Raw genomic sequence first — 19,183 nt, 5'->3', positions numbered from 1 at the left:
GTTATGGCCCGGCACTCAAACGATGCGGATTTTGCCATCCACATAGAAGGCGTTAATCTCCTTCTTACACTGCAAGACTGTTCGTGACCTTACCGCCCTGGTTTTCCAACAACTGCGCTAAGTATGGTTCAAATGGGTCTATAACCTAATATAGCTGCCATGTAAACCGATCTGGGTGTGTCAAATATGATCTGAATCGGTCTATATCCTGGTACAGCTTTCATATAAACTGATCTCTCTATTTTACTTCTTGAGCCCCTAAAAGGTACAATTCTTATTCGAATTGGCTGAAATTACACAATGACTTCTACTATGGTCTCTAAATTCATATCAATTATGGTCCGAATCGGACCATAATTTGATATAGCTCTCATAGCATAGGAATTATTTTCTTCTAACCTTTGTTTGCCTAAAAAGAGATACCGGGAAAAGAACTCTACAAATGTGATCCATCCATAGAGGATTCGGGGTATATAAGATTCGGCCCGGCTGAACACAGAACGCTTTTACTTGTTGTATTTTAACGTTGTACAAGATTTAGGTTCATCCGAACAAATCAAATGTAAAGAAATAAAAAAATGAATCATTAGAGTTGAAGCCGTATAAATGCAACGCTACAATTACACAAATTTGATTAAATTGTCCCTAATTTTCAGTTAAGCGTACCTCGGTTGAGTGAAATTAGTTTTCAGTTAAGCGATATAAGCATAAATGCAAGCGAATTTTCACGCCAACACACTATAGGCGAAGTGACTGATCTAGCGCCGCAAAAGTCAATTTCGAACTTATTTAAATCGGAAAAATTGTACCTCAATCGATCACATACATTCACTGGTCTAAGAAATCGATTCTGAATTGGTTGATTTGGTTCAGTAAAACAGCTTTAAGCTGTCAAACCCGGCATATGTTTCAGCGGGTGCATACCAATCATATATGTCCTTTATTTACGATTGGAGTATATTAAATGTATTACTATAAAATATGGCAAATAGTTAACTGTTCAGTGTGAACATAGGGCATCAACAAGCTCCCTCCATCGAGCTCTATCATTAGCCAAAGCCTTGGCTTGAATCCACGATATATGGGTTGATTCCAACTCTCTTTTCGTGCAACTGATCCATGTGTTTTTCGGGCGTCCCCTCTCTCGCTGTCCTTGCGGACTCACGCCTAGGACATTTCTTGCTATATCATCGTGCGGCCGGAGTAGGATATGGCCCAACCAAGTCTATTTTCTCTTCCGGATTTCTACATGGACAGGGGAAGTGATTGTTCTTATTTGGAATTCTTCATTAGAAATACGGTTTGGCCAGAAAATTCAAAGTATTTGTCGAAGGCAACGATTTATGAAAACTTGGACTTCCCATATTTTTCCCCAATAGTAGGCAGTCGGGACAGCCAGAGAAAGTCGGTATAATCCCAGCCTAGTCTAAGATGTGGAAATTTCAAATGTAGGGTGATTGCATTAGGTCAGAAGAGTAAAGCCCGAAAAGGGTTTAGAGTTCTTAAACCAAACATTTGCAATGCGCCTTTTTTATTGCATATTTTATAATACATTGAACAAATTTGCCAGCAGTATCAATATTTAAAAAGAAAAATATCGGATCAATCGAATGGAGGGAATATCGATAGATTGACAGCTCTACGTGGCGTTCGATCCTATGGACCGGAACAAACTTGCTCACATATGAAACTTGACGAGGATTGCTACCTCCACATACAAATGTGGCCACAATAACAAAAGTAGTTAAGTGGTTTCGTTGGCCACCGTAGCGCAGAGGTTATCATGTCCACCTATGACGCTGAACGCCTGGTTTCGAAACCTGGCGAGACCATCAGAAAAAATTTTCAGCGGTGGTTTTCCCTTACTAATGTTGGCAACATTTGTGAGGTACTATGCCATGTAAAACTTCTCTCCCAAAGAGGTGTCGCACTGTGGCACGCCGTTCGGATTCGGCTTAAACTTGAATCGGACTGCACTCATTGATATGTGAGAAGTTTGCCCCTGTTCCTTAGCGGAATGTTCATGGGCAAAATTTGTATTTGCAAAGTACACGAACGAACAACGTCTGTAAATCATAAACATATACTACGGAAATTCGGAGTCGATGATCGCTACTTTATTAGCAAAATCTTCCTCAATGATTATAATAGGTTTTGAAACAAAGAAACTTTCGGATTTCATTCAGAAGGACATTCCCCCATAGCTTATGAAATAATTTCAATAAAAGTATCATGTTATCATTGATATTATTTTAGTGTTTCAAAAAAAGTAATCGCGAAAACCATATGTTTTCAAATGTGAAAATCGAACATAGTACCAGCCATTAATGTGTTCGTCAATGAGCAAAATATGCGTTATTGTTCAGGTGAAGAACCACATGTGCTTCACGAATCAATACTTCATGCACCAAAAATATCTGTTTGGTGATGTTTGCATGCCGGCAGCGTCATTGGGCCATACTTCTTCATTGACAACTACAATCTTCAAGTTACACAGAATAGAGAAGGCTACAGCACGATACTCACTAATTGTTTTTGGTCTGAATTAGAAGATGTGGTTTCAACAAGACGGTGCCACAAACCTCACACCACACATTTCAATAAATTTATTGAAGAGTAAGTTTGATGAGTGTGTTATCTCAAGAAATAGCCCAGCCGATTGGCTGCCTTGTTCCTGTGATTTGGCACCTCCAAACTTTTTTCTTTGATCTATATCGCTCAGAGCCAACAATTAACGGGGAAAAACGACCGTTTCGGCTGAAATGTGTGCCCGAGTCATCGAAAATTGTTCCAACATATAGACAAATGCAAACGTGCCCGTGGGGCGATATGAACGAAGTTCCATTCATAAATGTTTCGATTGTTCTTCAAGCCGATAATAAAGTTTTTGAAATATCTCTAATGGTTTGAAGTCCTTATTGGAAAACCCGATATGTATGCGGTAATCAGTGCAAAATGTTCCGAAAACAGAAATGAAGAATATTTTATTTCCGTTTTTCGGGAATGGAAATTGAGAATATTATATTCCCGTTTTTCCAGGAATGGTGCTTTATAGTTTAATATGTATAGTTTATAGTTTAATAGATCCTTAATTTGTATACCCTCCACCATAGTATGGGGGTATATTAATTTCGTCATTCTGTTTGTAACTGCTCGAAATATTCTTCTAAGACCCCATAAATTATATATATTCTTGATCGTCATATCATTTCAAGTCAATCTAGCCATGTCAGTCCGTTTGTTTGTCGAAAGCACGCTAACTTGCGAAGGAGTTAAGCTAGCCGCTTGAAATTTTTCACAAAGTTCTTATTAGTGAAGGTCGACATTGTAAATGGGCTATATCGGTCAATGTTTTGATATAGCTGTCATAGTAACCGATCTGAGATCTTAACTTCTTGAGCCTTTAGAGGACGCAATTCTCATCCGATTTGGAAGAAATTTTGTACAACGGCTTCTCTCATGACCTTCAACATACGTGTCTAATATGGTCTGAATCGATCAATAGTTTGATACAGACCCTACAAGGCGCAATTTTTATCCGAATAAACTGAAATATTACACAATGACTTCTACGATGTTCAGCATTCATTTATTGTTCGAATCGGACTATAACTTTATATAGCTCCAATAGCACAACAGTTGTTATTCAATATTCTTTGTTTGCCTAAAAAGAGATACTGCGCATAGAACTCGACAAATGCGGTCCATGGTGGAGGGTATATAAGATTCGGCCCGGCCGAACGTAGCACGCTCTTACTTGTTGTTATTGATGCCGTTTCAACTTAAAAATTAATTGGATTAATCAATATCGTGATTGAAACTAATATTTTTTCTGTGTGCACAAAAGAGCCATAACTGGTAACCAACATACCCATGGTTATGAAATAGAAAACAAATTCCAATCGAACCAAAGAAATGTCAAGGTTTTGGTCACTATTTATTTTGATTACAATGGTATAGAGCATCATAAATTTTTGCCAAATGATCATACGATTAATAAGGAGTATTATCGTAATATACTGGCATAATTTTTTATGGGGAATACTTTGAAGGGGTCGCAATAGAAATTAATGAATAACATGAATGAATTTGAGAGCGCTCAAAAATAAGTCATGAAATCAGAAATCGGCTTTTCTCCGAATTTGAATTGCTTTGTCTACATATAATTTGTAATTATTTAACAAAAACGGAAATGTTACGGGTAAGTTACTTTAAATACGTGGATAAGTATATAAAGGTGGCTTGGTTAGAGTAGTACTTGCTTCTTAGGCCATAAGATATAAAAAACATAAGGCTTACGGAAACATTTTATTTAAAATGATTTAACAAAATAAACAATCATTGATAAATTCATTCCAAATTTCATATACATTTCAAGAAAAACATATGGTATCTTCTGTTCTTTTTCATTTCCGGTAGAGTTTTATGCTATGGGTGGACTACAGTTTGGAGGTCGTTATCCCTGCATGACCTGCGGCCGTAGCTATTTGCGCCGTGGACATTTAAAACGCCACATTACCAAGGAATGTATTGGCGTGGAACGTCAGTTCAAATGTACCGTCTGCTCATTGAGTTACAAACGCAATGACTGTCTCAAACGTCACATGATCAGCGTACACTGTAAGGACATAACCTTCTATAATATGTCATCGCCCTAAGACGAAAGATGTTGCACCGTGATAAGTCCGCACATAAAGTTTGCTCTCTATGCTGCCATCATTGCGTGTTAAAAATACTCACAAACAGAAAAATTCATACAACATTGTTCCAGAACACATTCTTCATGCATTCCATCATCATAATACTTCCTCACTAATGCGATTGCTATAAGTTTTCTATATGTAGATCTAGAATTGGACGTAATCTTTATTGCTTCTATGTAAGTACATGTACATTTTGTAATTACTTCATTAGTATAAACAACTTTTATGTTAAGATCTTATATAATAAATTTTGTGAACGCAAATCTTAATTGGGGAGCAACATTTTTTTTTCAATACTAATGTCAGGCTAGGATAAGAAAAATGCAAGGGGTCACTTGATGAAGCTGAGGATAAATTGTCCATTGTCCGTCTTGATGTCTTGTTGTGAGGAATCGAAAACCATCGTCCAAATATTATTATTAACTTGGGATTAATACTTCTAAACAGTTAAAGAATTTCAATTAAATTAATCGCTTGAATGCGTAAGCAGATTATTACGAAGAGTTTTTGCATAGATGCAATAAAATTGGATTTAATCTGATGCCTGATTATTAAGCAAACACCGCCTCACAAGAGATGTACACAGAAAAAATATAGATCCCAGGCTTCGGAAGAAAAGTTGTCGTTTCCATTATGAATCTCTCTTCATTATCGAGGACATGGTCTGTAAAGAGTATTATAAACATATAAATTTATACAAATATTAAAATTGAATTAATATAAATACGAATCTTAGCATTTTTCGTACAATACCACGAAACCTACATACACATATGTTATCTTCCGTCCTCATTGCCGTTTTCCAAGTCAATACATCTCTATATGGATAATAAACTATTAAAATAAGATAATATTAACACTATTTATATGTTATATATACAACGTTAGCATTCTTCAATTTCCACCAATATATTGCGTTTGAAATATTTCCATTCCATTGGTTCACATCCTAATTTTTTCCGATTTTAACTATTTCAGCGTAACATTTTTTACAATAATTTTTTTTTTTTTATTATAAAGTTCAATTTGTGTTTGTTTGTTCCATATAGATTCAAAAACGGCTGAACCGATTGCCTTGAAATTTTCACAGATTGTGTAGGTTGGTCTGGAAGGAAACATAGGCTATATAATTTTTTAATATCGGGAGGGGCGGACCCTCCCACTTACCCCAAAAGTACTACTTACAAATAAAAGTGGACCTATCGGGACAATATGGAATTCAAATGAATGGTATTCAAGAGTAGAGTACGAATTTCATAATAAAAGTAGGGTCCAAGTACCTGGTGGGCCGCTCCAGCCCCAAAAACCCTTAAAATAGGTTTATTTGATGATCATGAAAATATGAGACTCAAATGAAAGGTATTCGGGAGTGGATAACGAATACGGTCAGGAAGTAGGAATAGGCTTTATAATTTATTGATAAAGGAAGGGGCGGATCCTTCACCGTTACCCCAAAAACACCACCCAAAATCAAAAGTGGACCGATAAGGACAATATGGGCATCAAAAGAAAATTATGCGGGAGTAGATAACGAATCTAGCATACAAATTCATATCGAGGTATAGGGGGGTCACCCCACCCCCACAAAAACGACCAAAATGGGCACATTAGCCAATTACGGATATATGGGACTCGGTTTGTTTGTTCCGTATAGACTGACAAACGGCAGAACCGATTTTCTCGAAATTTTCGCATATTGTGTAGGTTGGTCTGGAAGGAAACATAGGCTATATAATTTTTCGGTATCGGAATGCCAAAAACACAACCCAAAATCAAAATTGGACCGATCGAGACAACATAGGTATCAAATGAAAAGTATTGGAGAGTAGAATACGAATATGGTATTAAAATTTGAGTCTAAGTACCCATCGGGCCGCCCAACCCCAAAACTACCCCAAACAGACATATTGGACCTTAATTTCATTATGGGGCTCAAATGAAATGAACAAATGAATACAAAATCAGATCAAAGTATAGGGGGTCATGCCAACCCTCAAAAACGCCATTATGACTATATGATACTTGGCTAAACCGATTTTTTTTTAAATTTTGATAGATCGTGTACGTTTGTCTGGAAGGAAACATAGGCTATATAATTTTTTAATATCGGGTGGAGGCAGATCCTCGACTTTATCGCAATAACGCCACCCACATCCGAAAGTGGTCCGAAGGGTAAAGTAAAGTAAATCTCCTGATTTGACTTCTTAAGCCCCTAGAAGCCACAATTTTTATCCGACTTGTCTAAAATTTTGCATATAGTGTTATGTTATTGCTAGGTACGGTCTAAATCGAGCTATAACATGATATAGCTCCCATACAAACCGATCTCCTGATTTGATTTCTTCAGCCCCTGGAAGCCACAATTTTTATCCGATTTGGCTAAAATTTTGCTGTTATTACTTCCAACAACTGCGCCAAGTACGGTTCAAATCGGTTTTCAACCTTATATGGCTCCCATATAAACCGATCTTCCGATTTGACTTATTAAGCCCCTAGAAGCCACAAATTTTCTCCGATTTGGCTGAAATTTTGCATGTAGTGTTTTGTTATGACTTTCAACAAATGTACTAAGTAAAGTTCAAATCGGTTTATAACCTGATATAGCATCCATATAAACCGAACTTCCAATTTGATTTCTTGAAACCACAATTTTTGTCCCATTTGGCTAATATTTTGCAGAGAGTGTTCTGTTATGTCAGAACAGAGGTAAGAATGTCCGCATATGACGCTGAACGCCTGGGTTCGAATCGTGGCGAGACCATTAGAAAAAATTTTTAGAGGTGGTTTTCCCCTCCTAATGATGGCAACATTTGTGAGGTGTTGCACTGCGGCACGCCGTTCGGACTCGGCTATAAAAAGGAGGCCCCTTATCATTGAGCTTAAACTTGAATCAGACTGCACTCATTGATATGTGAGAAGTTTGCCCCTGTTCCTTAGTGGAATGTTCATGGGCAAATTTTAAATTTTGCATACATTTTTAGCAGAATCCACGGTGGTGGATTCTTGTAGTGTTTGGGTCCCCAAACTCTACTCCAATGCAAAACGAAGCTCAAAGATCAATTAGCTTTGTTGAACCCCAAGATGTATGAGATCAGACGTCTAGTAATTTATTTTATAACAAGTAAAAACCTGTGGCGCCCCTGTTGCCGAGTTGGTAGCGTGCTTGGATTACCAGTGCAGGGGTCTTGGGTAAGATTTCCGCCACAAGCCTTGGTCTGTCGCTACTGTAGTATCACAAAGGACTTAAAATTGTCAAAGTGAGTCTGTAAAGGACTGCCACTTTTACTTAACCTAACCCAACCTAAAAACGTGCTAAGTTCAGCAGCGCTGAATCTTGGGTACCCACCACCAAGGATCCGCTAAAAATTTTACCTGATTAACATTAGTTTGTATTTGAATTATTTTGTAACAATCTATTACTTTAAAATTGCAAATCGGTAATTGACTGTAGCTTTAATGGTCTTAAGAATTCATATCGGGGTATCGGTTTTTAAGTGGACTTATATCAGTTATAGGCCAACTCGGATCATACTCGGTACAGATGCTGGAAGTCGTAACAGAAATCTTTGTGGCAAATCAGATGAAAATTGAGGCCTCTGGGGGCTTCAGAAGTAGTATTAATTTATATTGAGGCTACATCAGTTTATAGACCGATTCGGATCATACTTGTCACGGATGTTGGAAGTATAAACAGGGGCTATATCAGCTTATAGACCGATTCGAATCATATTTGCGATGGATGCTGGAAGTTAGAACAGAAGTCCTTGGGCCAAATTTCAGCCAATATGGGATGCAAATTGAGACTTCTAGTGGTCCAAGAAATCAAACCTTGTAATCGGTTTATAGGGGGGAATATAGCTAAATCTAAACCGATATGACTTATTTACAATCTCCAACGATAAGAAGTCTTTGTGCAAAATTTCAAGCGGATATCTTAATTCGTTCGGCCGCTATCGCGATTTCCACAGACAGACGGATGGACACGGCTAGATCCATTTAGACTGTCAAAACGATCAAGAATGTATTAATTTTTTCCCGTGGCAGATCAATATTTCGATTTAACGGAATCACAAGATTAGTATCCCCCCCATCCTATGGTGGTGGCTATAAAATGCCAAGATTCATGCTTGATTGCACAGTCTCTTAGGGGAAAGCATTTATGAAGTAATTTAACCCAACACCGTTTACAACACATTGAAATATACATTTTCAATCCCAAAAAGTATATATATATATTCTTGATCGTTGCGAAATTCTAAAACGGTTAACGATGTCTGTCTGTGTGTCCATTCGTCTGGACGTCCGTCTGCTGCAACCACGCCACAGTCTTCAAAAATTAAGACATTGAGCTGAAATTTGCAACAAGTCCTTATAATCTGTCATATATACTGATCTGGCGATTCAAGTTATTAAAAACATAACAGGCGAATTTATTATACTATTTCGCTAAAACTTAGAACAGTGAGTTATATTAAGACTCCAGACATATGTCCCTTATACGGTCTAGATCGGGCCATATTTATACATATGGTCTTAACTTCATTTAGGGTCTTAAGTCCATTAAAGATTCATTTATTATCCGAATTCGTTAAAATTCGGATCATTGAGTTGTTTTAAGCATTCCATCATTCGACCCGAATATGGTTCAGATTACACCATATTTAGATATAACTGGCATAAAAACCGATCAGCTGATTAACACTGAAAAAATGTTTGTCCTAATTTTTAAGATTCGAGCCTAATATAAGCAAACTTGATTTTAAGATTATTAATTTTTCAACTTTTTAAGGAAACATTCCCTTTGGTGAAAAATATTTTCCTTCATATTAAAGATTTTTTATATTAAATGGTACGTTAATAAATCCTTTACTTTGCGTCTTGTTATTAAAGACAAAAATTTTAAATGAAGTTCAAAAAATCGTTGAAAGTTAAGAAATTGTTCTTAGGGGAAGACAACAGTATTATAATTATAAAAGGGTACTTTAATTTAATTTTTATTTTTAATTAATTTATAAAGGAAGTTATCAAAAAACTAGTAAGGAAAGGCAAAAGTCGGGCGGAGCCGACTATATAATACCCTACACCTACCCTACCATTATAAATTCGGGCAATATATATGTATATGAGAGCTATATCTAAATCTGAACCGACTTTTAAACAGATCGTTTGAAACTTGTAGTTACTACGGCCACATAAGTGCAAATCCGGCGATAAATATGTATGGGTGCTACATCCAAATTGAACCTATTTTGATGAAATCTCGCAGGTATGTTAAGATCAGTATCAAAACAATCCGTGCCAAATTTTGTGCAGATCGGTTACAAATTGTGTTTATTACAGCCTTATAAGTGTAAATCGAGCGATACATATATATTGGAGCTATATCGAAATCTGAACCGATTTTGATGAAATTTTGCAATTATTGTAAGATCAGTAATAAAATAACTCGTGCCGAATTTTGTGCAGATCGGTTAAAAATTGTAGCTACTACGGCCATTTAAGTGCAAATCGGGCGATACATATATATGGGAGCCACGGACGTAGCCAGGGGGTGGGCCCGCAAAATTTTTTTTCTATAGAAAATATTAAACCAAATTTATAATGACACAAAATTTTACTAAAACTTTTTAATATGACAAGTTTTTTATATTTGTAATATACTACAGACAGAATTTTGATCAGACCAGGACCAACTTAAAATTATTTTTCTTAAGTGAACAATTTAATGCAATTTTTTCTTAACAATTTTTAAAGATTTTTTTTCTAAAGAAAAGATTTCAGCGTAAAAATTCATCACAAGCATTCCTAAAGAAAAAATTTTAATAAGCCAGCGTAACATTATTTTCAGCCCGGATCAGGCCCTAATCGAAATTATTTTCTTAAAGACAAAATTGCATTACTATTTTTCCTAAAGACAATGTTTCAATTAAAATTTTTTTAAAGTCTACATTTTAATGATTATTTTCTAGAGACTATATTTCAGTGAAAATTTTTCTAATGACAAACTTTTGCCCAGTCTACCTCGAAATTATTTTATAAAGCCAACATTTCAATAAAATTTCTTTGTGCCTGCTCAATGCATTTTGCGACATTACATTTTTCCTCCACATTTTTAAAGTTTTTTATGCTAAGTTCGGCCGGGCCGAATCTTATATACCCTCCACCATAGATCGCATTTGTCGAGTTCTTTTCCCGATATCTCTTGTTAGGCAAACAAAAGATAAAAAAAAGTATTTAATATTGGAGCTATATTAAGTTATCATCCGATGGATCATAATGAATTGAATGTTGGAGACCATAGTAGAAATCACTGTGTAAAATTTCAGCCAATTTGAGTAAGAATTGCGCCCTTTAGGGGCTCAAGAAGTAAAATAGAGAGATCGGTTGATAGCCTGATAGCTGGTCTATAGCCTGATACATATTCGGATTCGGACTATATTTGACACGCATGTTGAAGGTCATGGGAGAAGCCGTTGTACAAAATTTCAGCCAAATCGGATAATAATCACGACCTCTGGAGGCTCAAGAAGTCAAGATCCCAGATCGGTGTAAATGGCAGCTATATCAGGTTATGGATCGATTTGAACCATATATAACACAGTTGTTAGAAGTCATTACAAAACAACTCATGCTAAATTTCAGCCAAATCAGATAAAAATTGCGCCCTCTGATGGCTCATGAAGTCAAGACCCCAGATAGGTTTATATGACAGCTATATCAGGTTATGGACCGATTTCAACCATACTCAGTACAGTTGTTGAAAGTCATAATAACACACCTCATGCAAAATTTCAGCCAAATCGGATAAGAATTGTGCCCTCTAATGGCTCAAGAAGTCAAGATCCAATATCGGTTTATATGGTAGCTATATCAAAACATAGGCCGATATAGCCTATTTACAATCCCAACTGACCTACACCAATAAGAAGTATTTGTGCAAAACGAACGCGAAAGCCGGGCAATGACAATGCTCCAACATCTCATCATCTTCCCCGCATGCCCTACACATACTATCACTTGCCGCACCGATTTTACATAAGTGAGCTCGTAGTCCTATGTGTCCCGTTATGATATCTATACTGACCTCCGTCTTACTTTCTTTCAGTAATAGCCTTGTCTTCTCACGATCTGGATCCCACCCTTAGGATTTTCGCAGTCCTACCGACCGTTTCGCTGTTCCACAATGTTGCATGCGCATTCGTCGCCCACCCTCTTAACTCGGACTACGTCGACCCGAAAGGCTTAGGGTTAACCAATTTTATTGACGGCATTCCTGTGGCCTTCATCGTTAAGTCATCTGCTCTTTCACTCCCCCTGACTCCGTTATGGCCTGGCACCCAAACTATAAGGATTTTGCCATCCTCAGAGAAGGAGTTAATCTCTTTCTTACACTGCAAGACCGTCCGTGACCTTACCGTCCTGGTTGTTATTGCCCTTATGGCAATTTTATTGTCCATAAAGATGTTCACATTCCTTGATCGCCCGAATCTCCACCTGCAGGACCGTATTATGGTCAGACCGTCTAACACAGAGCTCAGTCTCTGGGTTCTCAAGGTAGACCCCTGGCCCACTCTGTCCTCTAGCTTTAATCCATCCGTGTAACATGATCTTCCAGATGGCAATACTAGGGTTTCGTCAATCCAAGACTGTGCCGATACCAGCAATGCCTCACACTCGACTTCAAGGTTCATCTCAGGTATCCGATCGGAAATCTCTTCCCTTTCTTTCAGGTTTCCTATCGTCGCCTCGATTATACCGCGATGCTATGAGCTGCTACCAACCTCAATCCATTCTCCCATCGCCCTAAGTCTCATAGCCGCAGTGGCTGCCCGAAAGGCTTCGAGTTAACCAAGTTTATTGACGGCAGTCCTCTGGCCTTCACGCCAAATCGTCTGCCCTTTCATTTCCCCTTCCTCCGTTATGGCTCGGCACCCAAACGATGCGGATTTTGCCATCCTCAGAGAAGGCGTTAATCTCCTTCCTACACTGCAAGACTATTTGTGACCTTACCGTCCTGGTTGTTATTGCCTTATGGCAATTTTACTGTCCGTAAAGATAACACCACACCACTTCTCACATTCCGTGATCGTCCGGAACTCCGCCTGCAGGACCGTATTATAGTTAGACAGTCTAAAAAAGAGCTCACTTTCTGGGATCTCAATGTAGACCCCCAGACCCACTCTGTACTCTAGCTTTGATCCATCCGTGTAACATGATCATCCAAATGGCAATACTAGGGTTCCGTCAATTCAAGACTGTGCCGATGGCAGCAGTGCCTCGCACTAGATTTTAAGGTTCATCTCAGGTATCCGATCGGAAACCTCTTCCCTTCCTTCCATGTTTCCTATCGTCGCCACGATTATACCGCGATGGTATGAGCTGCTCCCATCCTCAATCCATTCTCTCATCGCCTTAAGTCTCATAGCCTCAGTGGCTGCCTCACACTTATTCTGTATGTCAATGGGTCGGATATCTAGAATAGTCTCCAGTGCCCTAGTGGGTGTGGTCGTCATCGCTCCGCCTATGCCAACACAACATGTTCTCTGAACCTGTTGTATGGTCCTTATGTTGCACATTTTCTCCATAGCAGTCCTCCAAACTACTGAAGCAGTCCTCCAAACTACTGAGGCGTAAGTAAGTATTGGGCATTATGTACACGGGCCGTTCTCAGTACGCCTCTGAATGTGACACTTCCAATTCAGTTTCCTGTCCAAGATCATACATAAGTATTTGACCTTGTCAGATATCGAAATCGTGTTGTTGAGGAGACGTGGTGCGTTAAATCGGCCCACCTACGTCTTCCTCGCGAACAGGCATATTTCAGTCTTCTCTGGGTTAACATTGAGACCTCTGGGTCTAGCCCAGTCATATGCCATATGCAAGACCCTTTCGGCCCTTCTGCATAGCTCGTTCGGATCCTTACCCCTTACAAGTATTATAACATCGTCTGCATAGCAGACGGGTTAAAATTCCTCCTCAGTCGGCATCCGTAATAAGTCATTTATGTTGGTCACCCATAGGAGTGGCGATAAAATGCCCCCCTGTGGCTTGCTCTGTGCCACTTTATGCCATGGGATATCCACTTTATGCCATGGAATCCACCTGTTCCTTAGCATATGGTTTATCCAGTCTCTAAGGACCGGGTCCACCCGGTACCGGTCGGTCCGCACATTGTTAAAAGCCCCCTCGATGTCAATGCATACCGCCAGTGTGTACGTTTTGGCATCGAAGGATTCTTCTATTTTATGCCCAAACTCGTGCAGGGCAGTCTCCACCGACCTTCCCTTGACATAGGCATGCTGTTTGTATTTGAGCGTTTCGCTGGATGTCATACCCTTTATCGTGGTGTCCACAATACGTTCCATGGTTTTGAGTTGAAAGGCTTGTGGGTCTGTAGGTCTTTCCATTTAAATCTTGGATTTATTTCGTCAGTTCCTATTGCATCAGACATAATTGAGAATGTACTATGGAGCCCATCGTAGCGCAGAGGTTAGCATGTCCGCCTATGACGTTGAACGCTTGAGTACGAATCCTGTCGAGAGGATCATCAAAAATTTTAAGGGGTGGTTGTCCCCTTCTAAAGTTGGCGACATTTGTGAGGAACTATGCAAAAAAATGATATGGCAGCCAACCCCAAAGAGGTGTCGCATTGCGGCACGCCGTTTATACTCGGCTATTAAATGAAATAAGGCCCCATATCATTAAGCTTAAACTTGAATCGGACTGCATTGGTTGGTATGTGAGAAGTTTGCCCCTCTTCCTTAATGGAATTTTCATCGTCAAATTTAAGATATATCTATACAGCAAAAGGAAAATGGATTTTCTATAGGTGTTGCGCACATATTTTCATTTATATTTTCAATGGAATATACAGAACATAAAGATATAAAATGTTCATTCAGTTCATTGATGTTTAGACTGGGAATAGTTTGGGTATTGTATAAATATATCAATTGGTCATCTATGGAATCAAATTGGTATATTAAATTCCATGAAACACAAACAATAAGGCAATCCAGAAGATGAAGGGGTAGATTATGGATGGTCGCGAAACTATAGTTGCGTTGCCAGGAGATAAAACCACGATAAAACCATCAATATCAAAACATATGCAATTTAATACAGAAATGGACATTTCTTGGGTTGCAATCCATAATCGACCTATAAAGTTCAGTTCTTCATATCAAGAAATGAAATTTTTTGGACTTTTTGATTTATTTGGTAGTCATATATGACTTACGTATACATAAGAAATATTAGGTCATGCTTTGAAAATCCTGGTGCCGCAATCTGGTCATCGAGGAGAACCCTTGATTCACATTTCACAAAGAAAATGTCTAATATTCTCGACCACTGACTTGTAAAATGTGTTGGAACAGTATGGTTGGCTGGTAGTAGACCTAGGATAGGTTTAAGTGGCAGTCTGCCATCAGACTCACTTACATAGACTTTTTCGTCCATTATGATACCACAGGAACAGAAGAAGGAAGATGCTTCTAGTTCCTATAGTTGAACTAGATCGCTTTAAAAAGCCCAATAACTTGCGAATGTTCACATCCGCTAAATCAAACAGGCTCCCAAAGAAATGAGAACCTAAAGTGGAACTCCTTTTGACTGCTAGCGCGGGACACACACACAGAAGGTGTTCTATAGTTTCATCTTCTTCGATGTCCCCACAGCTTCTGCAAAAGTCGTTGCTGGCAACCGTCATGACGGACACAATGACTGAGACGTCTGTTCTAGCCAATGACAGCAAAGCAGTTGACCTCTTCAACTTCACAGCCCCCCTCCCTTTGTGACCATCTACCATTCGTTGTCCTTCGGGCCTGGTCCTAAAAACTTAGCTAACATGTCGCTAGAGGCATACCCACAGATTCCAGTATCTCTAGAATGTGTAGGGTAGTTCCTAGTCTCGCAAGCTCATCCGCTTTACAATTCCCTGAGATATCTTTGTGGTCCGGCACCCAGAACAAGAGAATTTTGAACTGTTCAGCCATTTCGTTAAGAGATCTGCAACAGTCGAGGGTGGTAGTTGACCTAATAATTCCATGGAACCTGGAAATTGATTTTCAACCAATATACTACGGTTAAAATCACTAACAAAAATATTGTTTTGATAGCAAATCGATAAACTTTCTAGGCGCGACATTTGCATGTCAAATGGTTTCAGCGGTTATGTAGTGTTATGCTCCTCGGGAGACCTGATTCTCTTTGAAACTTCCGTAGTAGTGGTTGGGATGTCTGTTCTAGTCCTACGAGCATCCTGCACATTCGCCCGATTGTGCTGCCAGTATACCCTACTCAGTGTCCTTTGTCGTGCCCCGCATTTCTTTCTCAGTTTTCATGTGAGCTTAGCAAAGCCCAAGGTCACTACTCCCGTTATCCCGATGACAGCAGTAGAATCCAGAGAATCATCTCTGGATTCTTCCGCGGTGACATTATCATTGACACTGTCGCTGTCTGAATCTGAGTCGGAAACACCACCTTTACTTAAAGACTGGGGACGAACCTTGCATCCCTCTGGGTTATCCGCCTCTTCCTCATTTGTTGGTCTGACAACTGGTTATGCGCTTGAAGAATGCCTCTTGACTACAGGTGTCAATGTACCCACACCCGCAGGTGGGGAGGACAATAGGCTTTGATCTGATGCCACCACAGCTGTTGGGTCCATTTTAACCAACTTATGGCCTTAAGATCTGCCCCTCCACTGGAAACAGACGCTGATTGTCAACCGCCTAGTGGATAATCCAATCGTAGCTATCTTTTGAAGACTATAGCAAGTTTTTACGTAACAGGTGACTAAGTATTACCTGTACCGAGATACAGATATTTTTTGAGTAGCGAAATAAAAACACGCCCGTTCCACTCAACGAATACTTTAATGTCTTAAAGCTGAAGTAAAGAAGATGTAAGTTAGGTTAGGTAAGAGGGGCAATCCTTTACAGTCCATTGTGATACCACAGTAGCGACAGACCAAGGCTTCTGGCGGGTATCGAACCCACGACCCCTGTACTGGAAATACAAGCACGCAACCAACTCGGCTACCGGGGCGACGCTTAGAAGATGTAAAGTTTTGATAGCGTCCGCTATACAAAAAAAGGAAGTAGAAAACCAATGGAAAAATTTTAGGTCGTTGCTAGAAAGATTATTATACAATTATTATGGTACAGAGAGGGTACCTGATGGCCATACAAAGATTCACCTAGGTCCGTTCCGAGCAGGTTTACATATTTCTGTAAAAATGCGTTTTGGGATTTAGCCGATATTATAGACATATAATTTCGCTTGTACTTCAAATTTAATAGTTCTTTAAGGGAATACATAGTGCTGAGGTAAGTATTAACCAGTAAGAACGTGCTAAGTTCGGCCAGGCCGAATCTTCTATACCCTCCACCGTGGATCGCATTTGTCGAGTTCTATGCGCAGTATCTCTTTTAGAACTGTTGTGCTATTGGATAGACTCACTTAGATAATTTTAAGTCCATTGTAATACCGCAGTAGCGTCAGACCAAGGCCTCTGGCGGGAATCAAACCCACGACCCCGCTCTGACAATCCGAGCACGCTACCAACTCGGCTACCGGGGCGCCCCTGAAGTTTAGTATACTAAGTACACAAAGTACACCTCCAACACCTACACTAGAGAATGTTCGGATAAGTACAATACTGGCTATAGCCCCCTTATTAACCGATTACATTATTGACTTCTTCTGTTCCAAAAGGCTTAAATTTTTGTTAGATTTGGTTAAGACCACCCGCGCACCCACCAAATATACCTCAGATAGTTTAAGAGTTAGTTATAGCCCCCCATAATCTGTTGACAAAATTGGTGTTTATCATTAATAATAGTTTCTACCACTTGAATTATAAGACTACATTTTCCCGGGATCGGAGTCAGCATTGCGAGATAGTAAAATGAGCGGGAAATGCGGGAATTCTCGGGACGGGATTTTCCCATGAAATTCCCTAATTGGTTGTGACATTTTTAAAATTACTTAAAACGAAATTTATAATGATGCCGCAACATGTCGGTGCTATTTTGCATAGAAGTGGATTGTTCTTGCGTTTTCCTTGTGCATTTGGACAGGATCACGCCCACTAGGGCACTCGAGACTATTCTAGATATCCGACTCATTGACATACAGATTAAGTGTGAGGCAGCTACTGCGGCTATGAGACTTAAGGCGAGGGGAGAATGGATTGAGGATGGGAGCAGCTCATACCATCGCCGTATAATCGAGGCGACGATAGGAAACCTTGAAGGAAGGGAAGAGGTTTCCGATCGGATACCTGAGATGAACCTTGAAGTCGAATGCGACGCACTGCTGCTATCGGCACAGTCTTGGATTGACGGAACCTTAGTATTGCCATCTGGAATATCATGTTACACGTATGGATCAAAGCTGGAGGACAGTGTGGGCCTGGGGGTTTATATTGAGAACCCAGGGACTGAGCTCTGTTTTAGACTGCCTAACCATAATACGGTCCTGCAGGCGGAGATCAGGGCGATCACGGAATGCGTGAAGTGGTGTTGTGCTAACGCGAGGACGTCGAATGTGAACATCTTTACCGACAGTAAAATTGCAATAAGGCCAATAACAACCAGGACGGTAAAGTCACGAACAGTCTTGCAGTGTAAGAAGGAGATTAACGTCTTCTCTGAGGATGGCAAAATCCGCATCGTTTGGATGCTGGGCCAAAACGGAGAAAGGGGAAATGAAAGGACAGACGATTTGGCGATGAAGGCCAGAGGACTGCCGTAATAAACTTGGTTAACCTAAAGTCTTTCGGGTCGACGCACTCCGAGTTAAGGGAGTGGGCGACGAATGCCCATGCAACATTGTGGAACAGCGATATGGTTGGTAGGATGGCGAAAATCCTATGGGGGGATCCAGATCGTGAGAAGACTAGGCTATTACTGAAAGGAAGCAAGAAGAAGGTCAGTAAAGCTATTGGTATCATAACGGGACTTATAGGACTAGGAGCTCACTTATGTAAAATCGGTGCGGCAAGTGATAGCATGTGTAGGGCATGCGGAGAATATGATGAGACGTTGAAGCATTTCCTTTGCCATTGCCCGACTTTCGCGTCTAACAGATACCGGCACTTAGGTGGATAGCATGTGTAGGGCATGCGGGGAAGATGATGATACGTTGGAGCATTTCCTTTGTCATTGCCCGGCTTTCGCGTCTAACAGATGCCGGCACTTAGGGGGAAACACTATACCAGACATGAACCAACTTAGGGAAGTAGTATTAAAAACAATTAAGGATTTTGTAAGTAGCACGGAATTCCTAACTTAAAATTTTCTTTGTTGAGGTTACTTTATAGTTTTTAGAACGCACAACAAGTCGATTACTGGCTTAGGTGTATGTCCATAGTGGCATGGGACGAATTAATATCTGCACCCTCTTTTCAACCTAACCTAACGTAAGGCTTATGGGTCTGTAGGCCTTTGGTGTGGCATTACTTGCCTTGCCGG

This window comes from Stomoxys calcitrans, chromosome 5, assembly GCF_963082655.1.
Source record: "Stomoxys calcitrans chromosome 5, idStoCalc2.1, whole genome shotgun sequence".
In the NCBI taxonomy this organism is placed as follows: domain Eukaryota; kingdom Metazoa; phylum Arthropoda; class Insecta; order Diptera; family Muscidae; genus Stomoxys; species Stomoxys calcitrans.
This window is presented reverse-complemented; position numbering follows the sequence as displayed.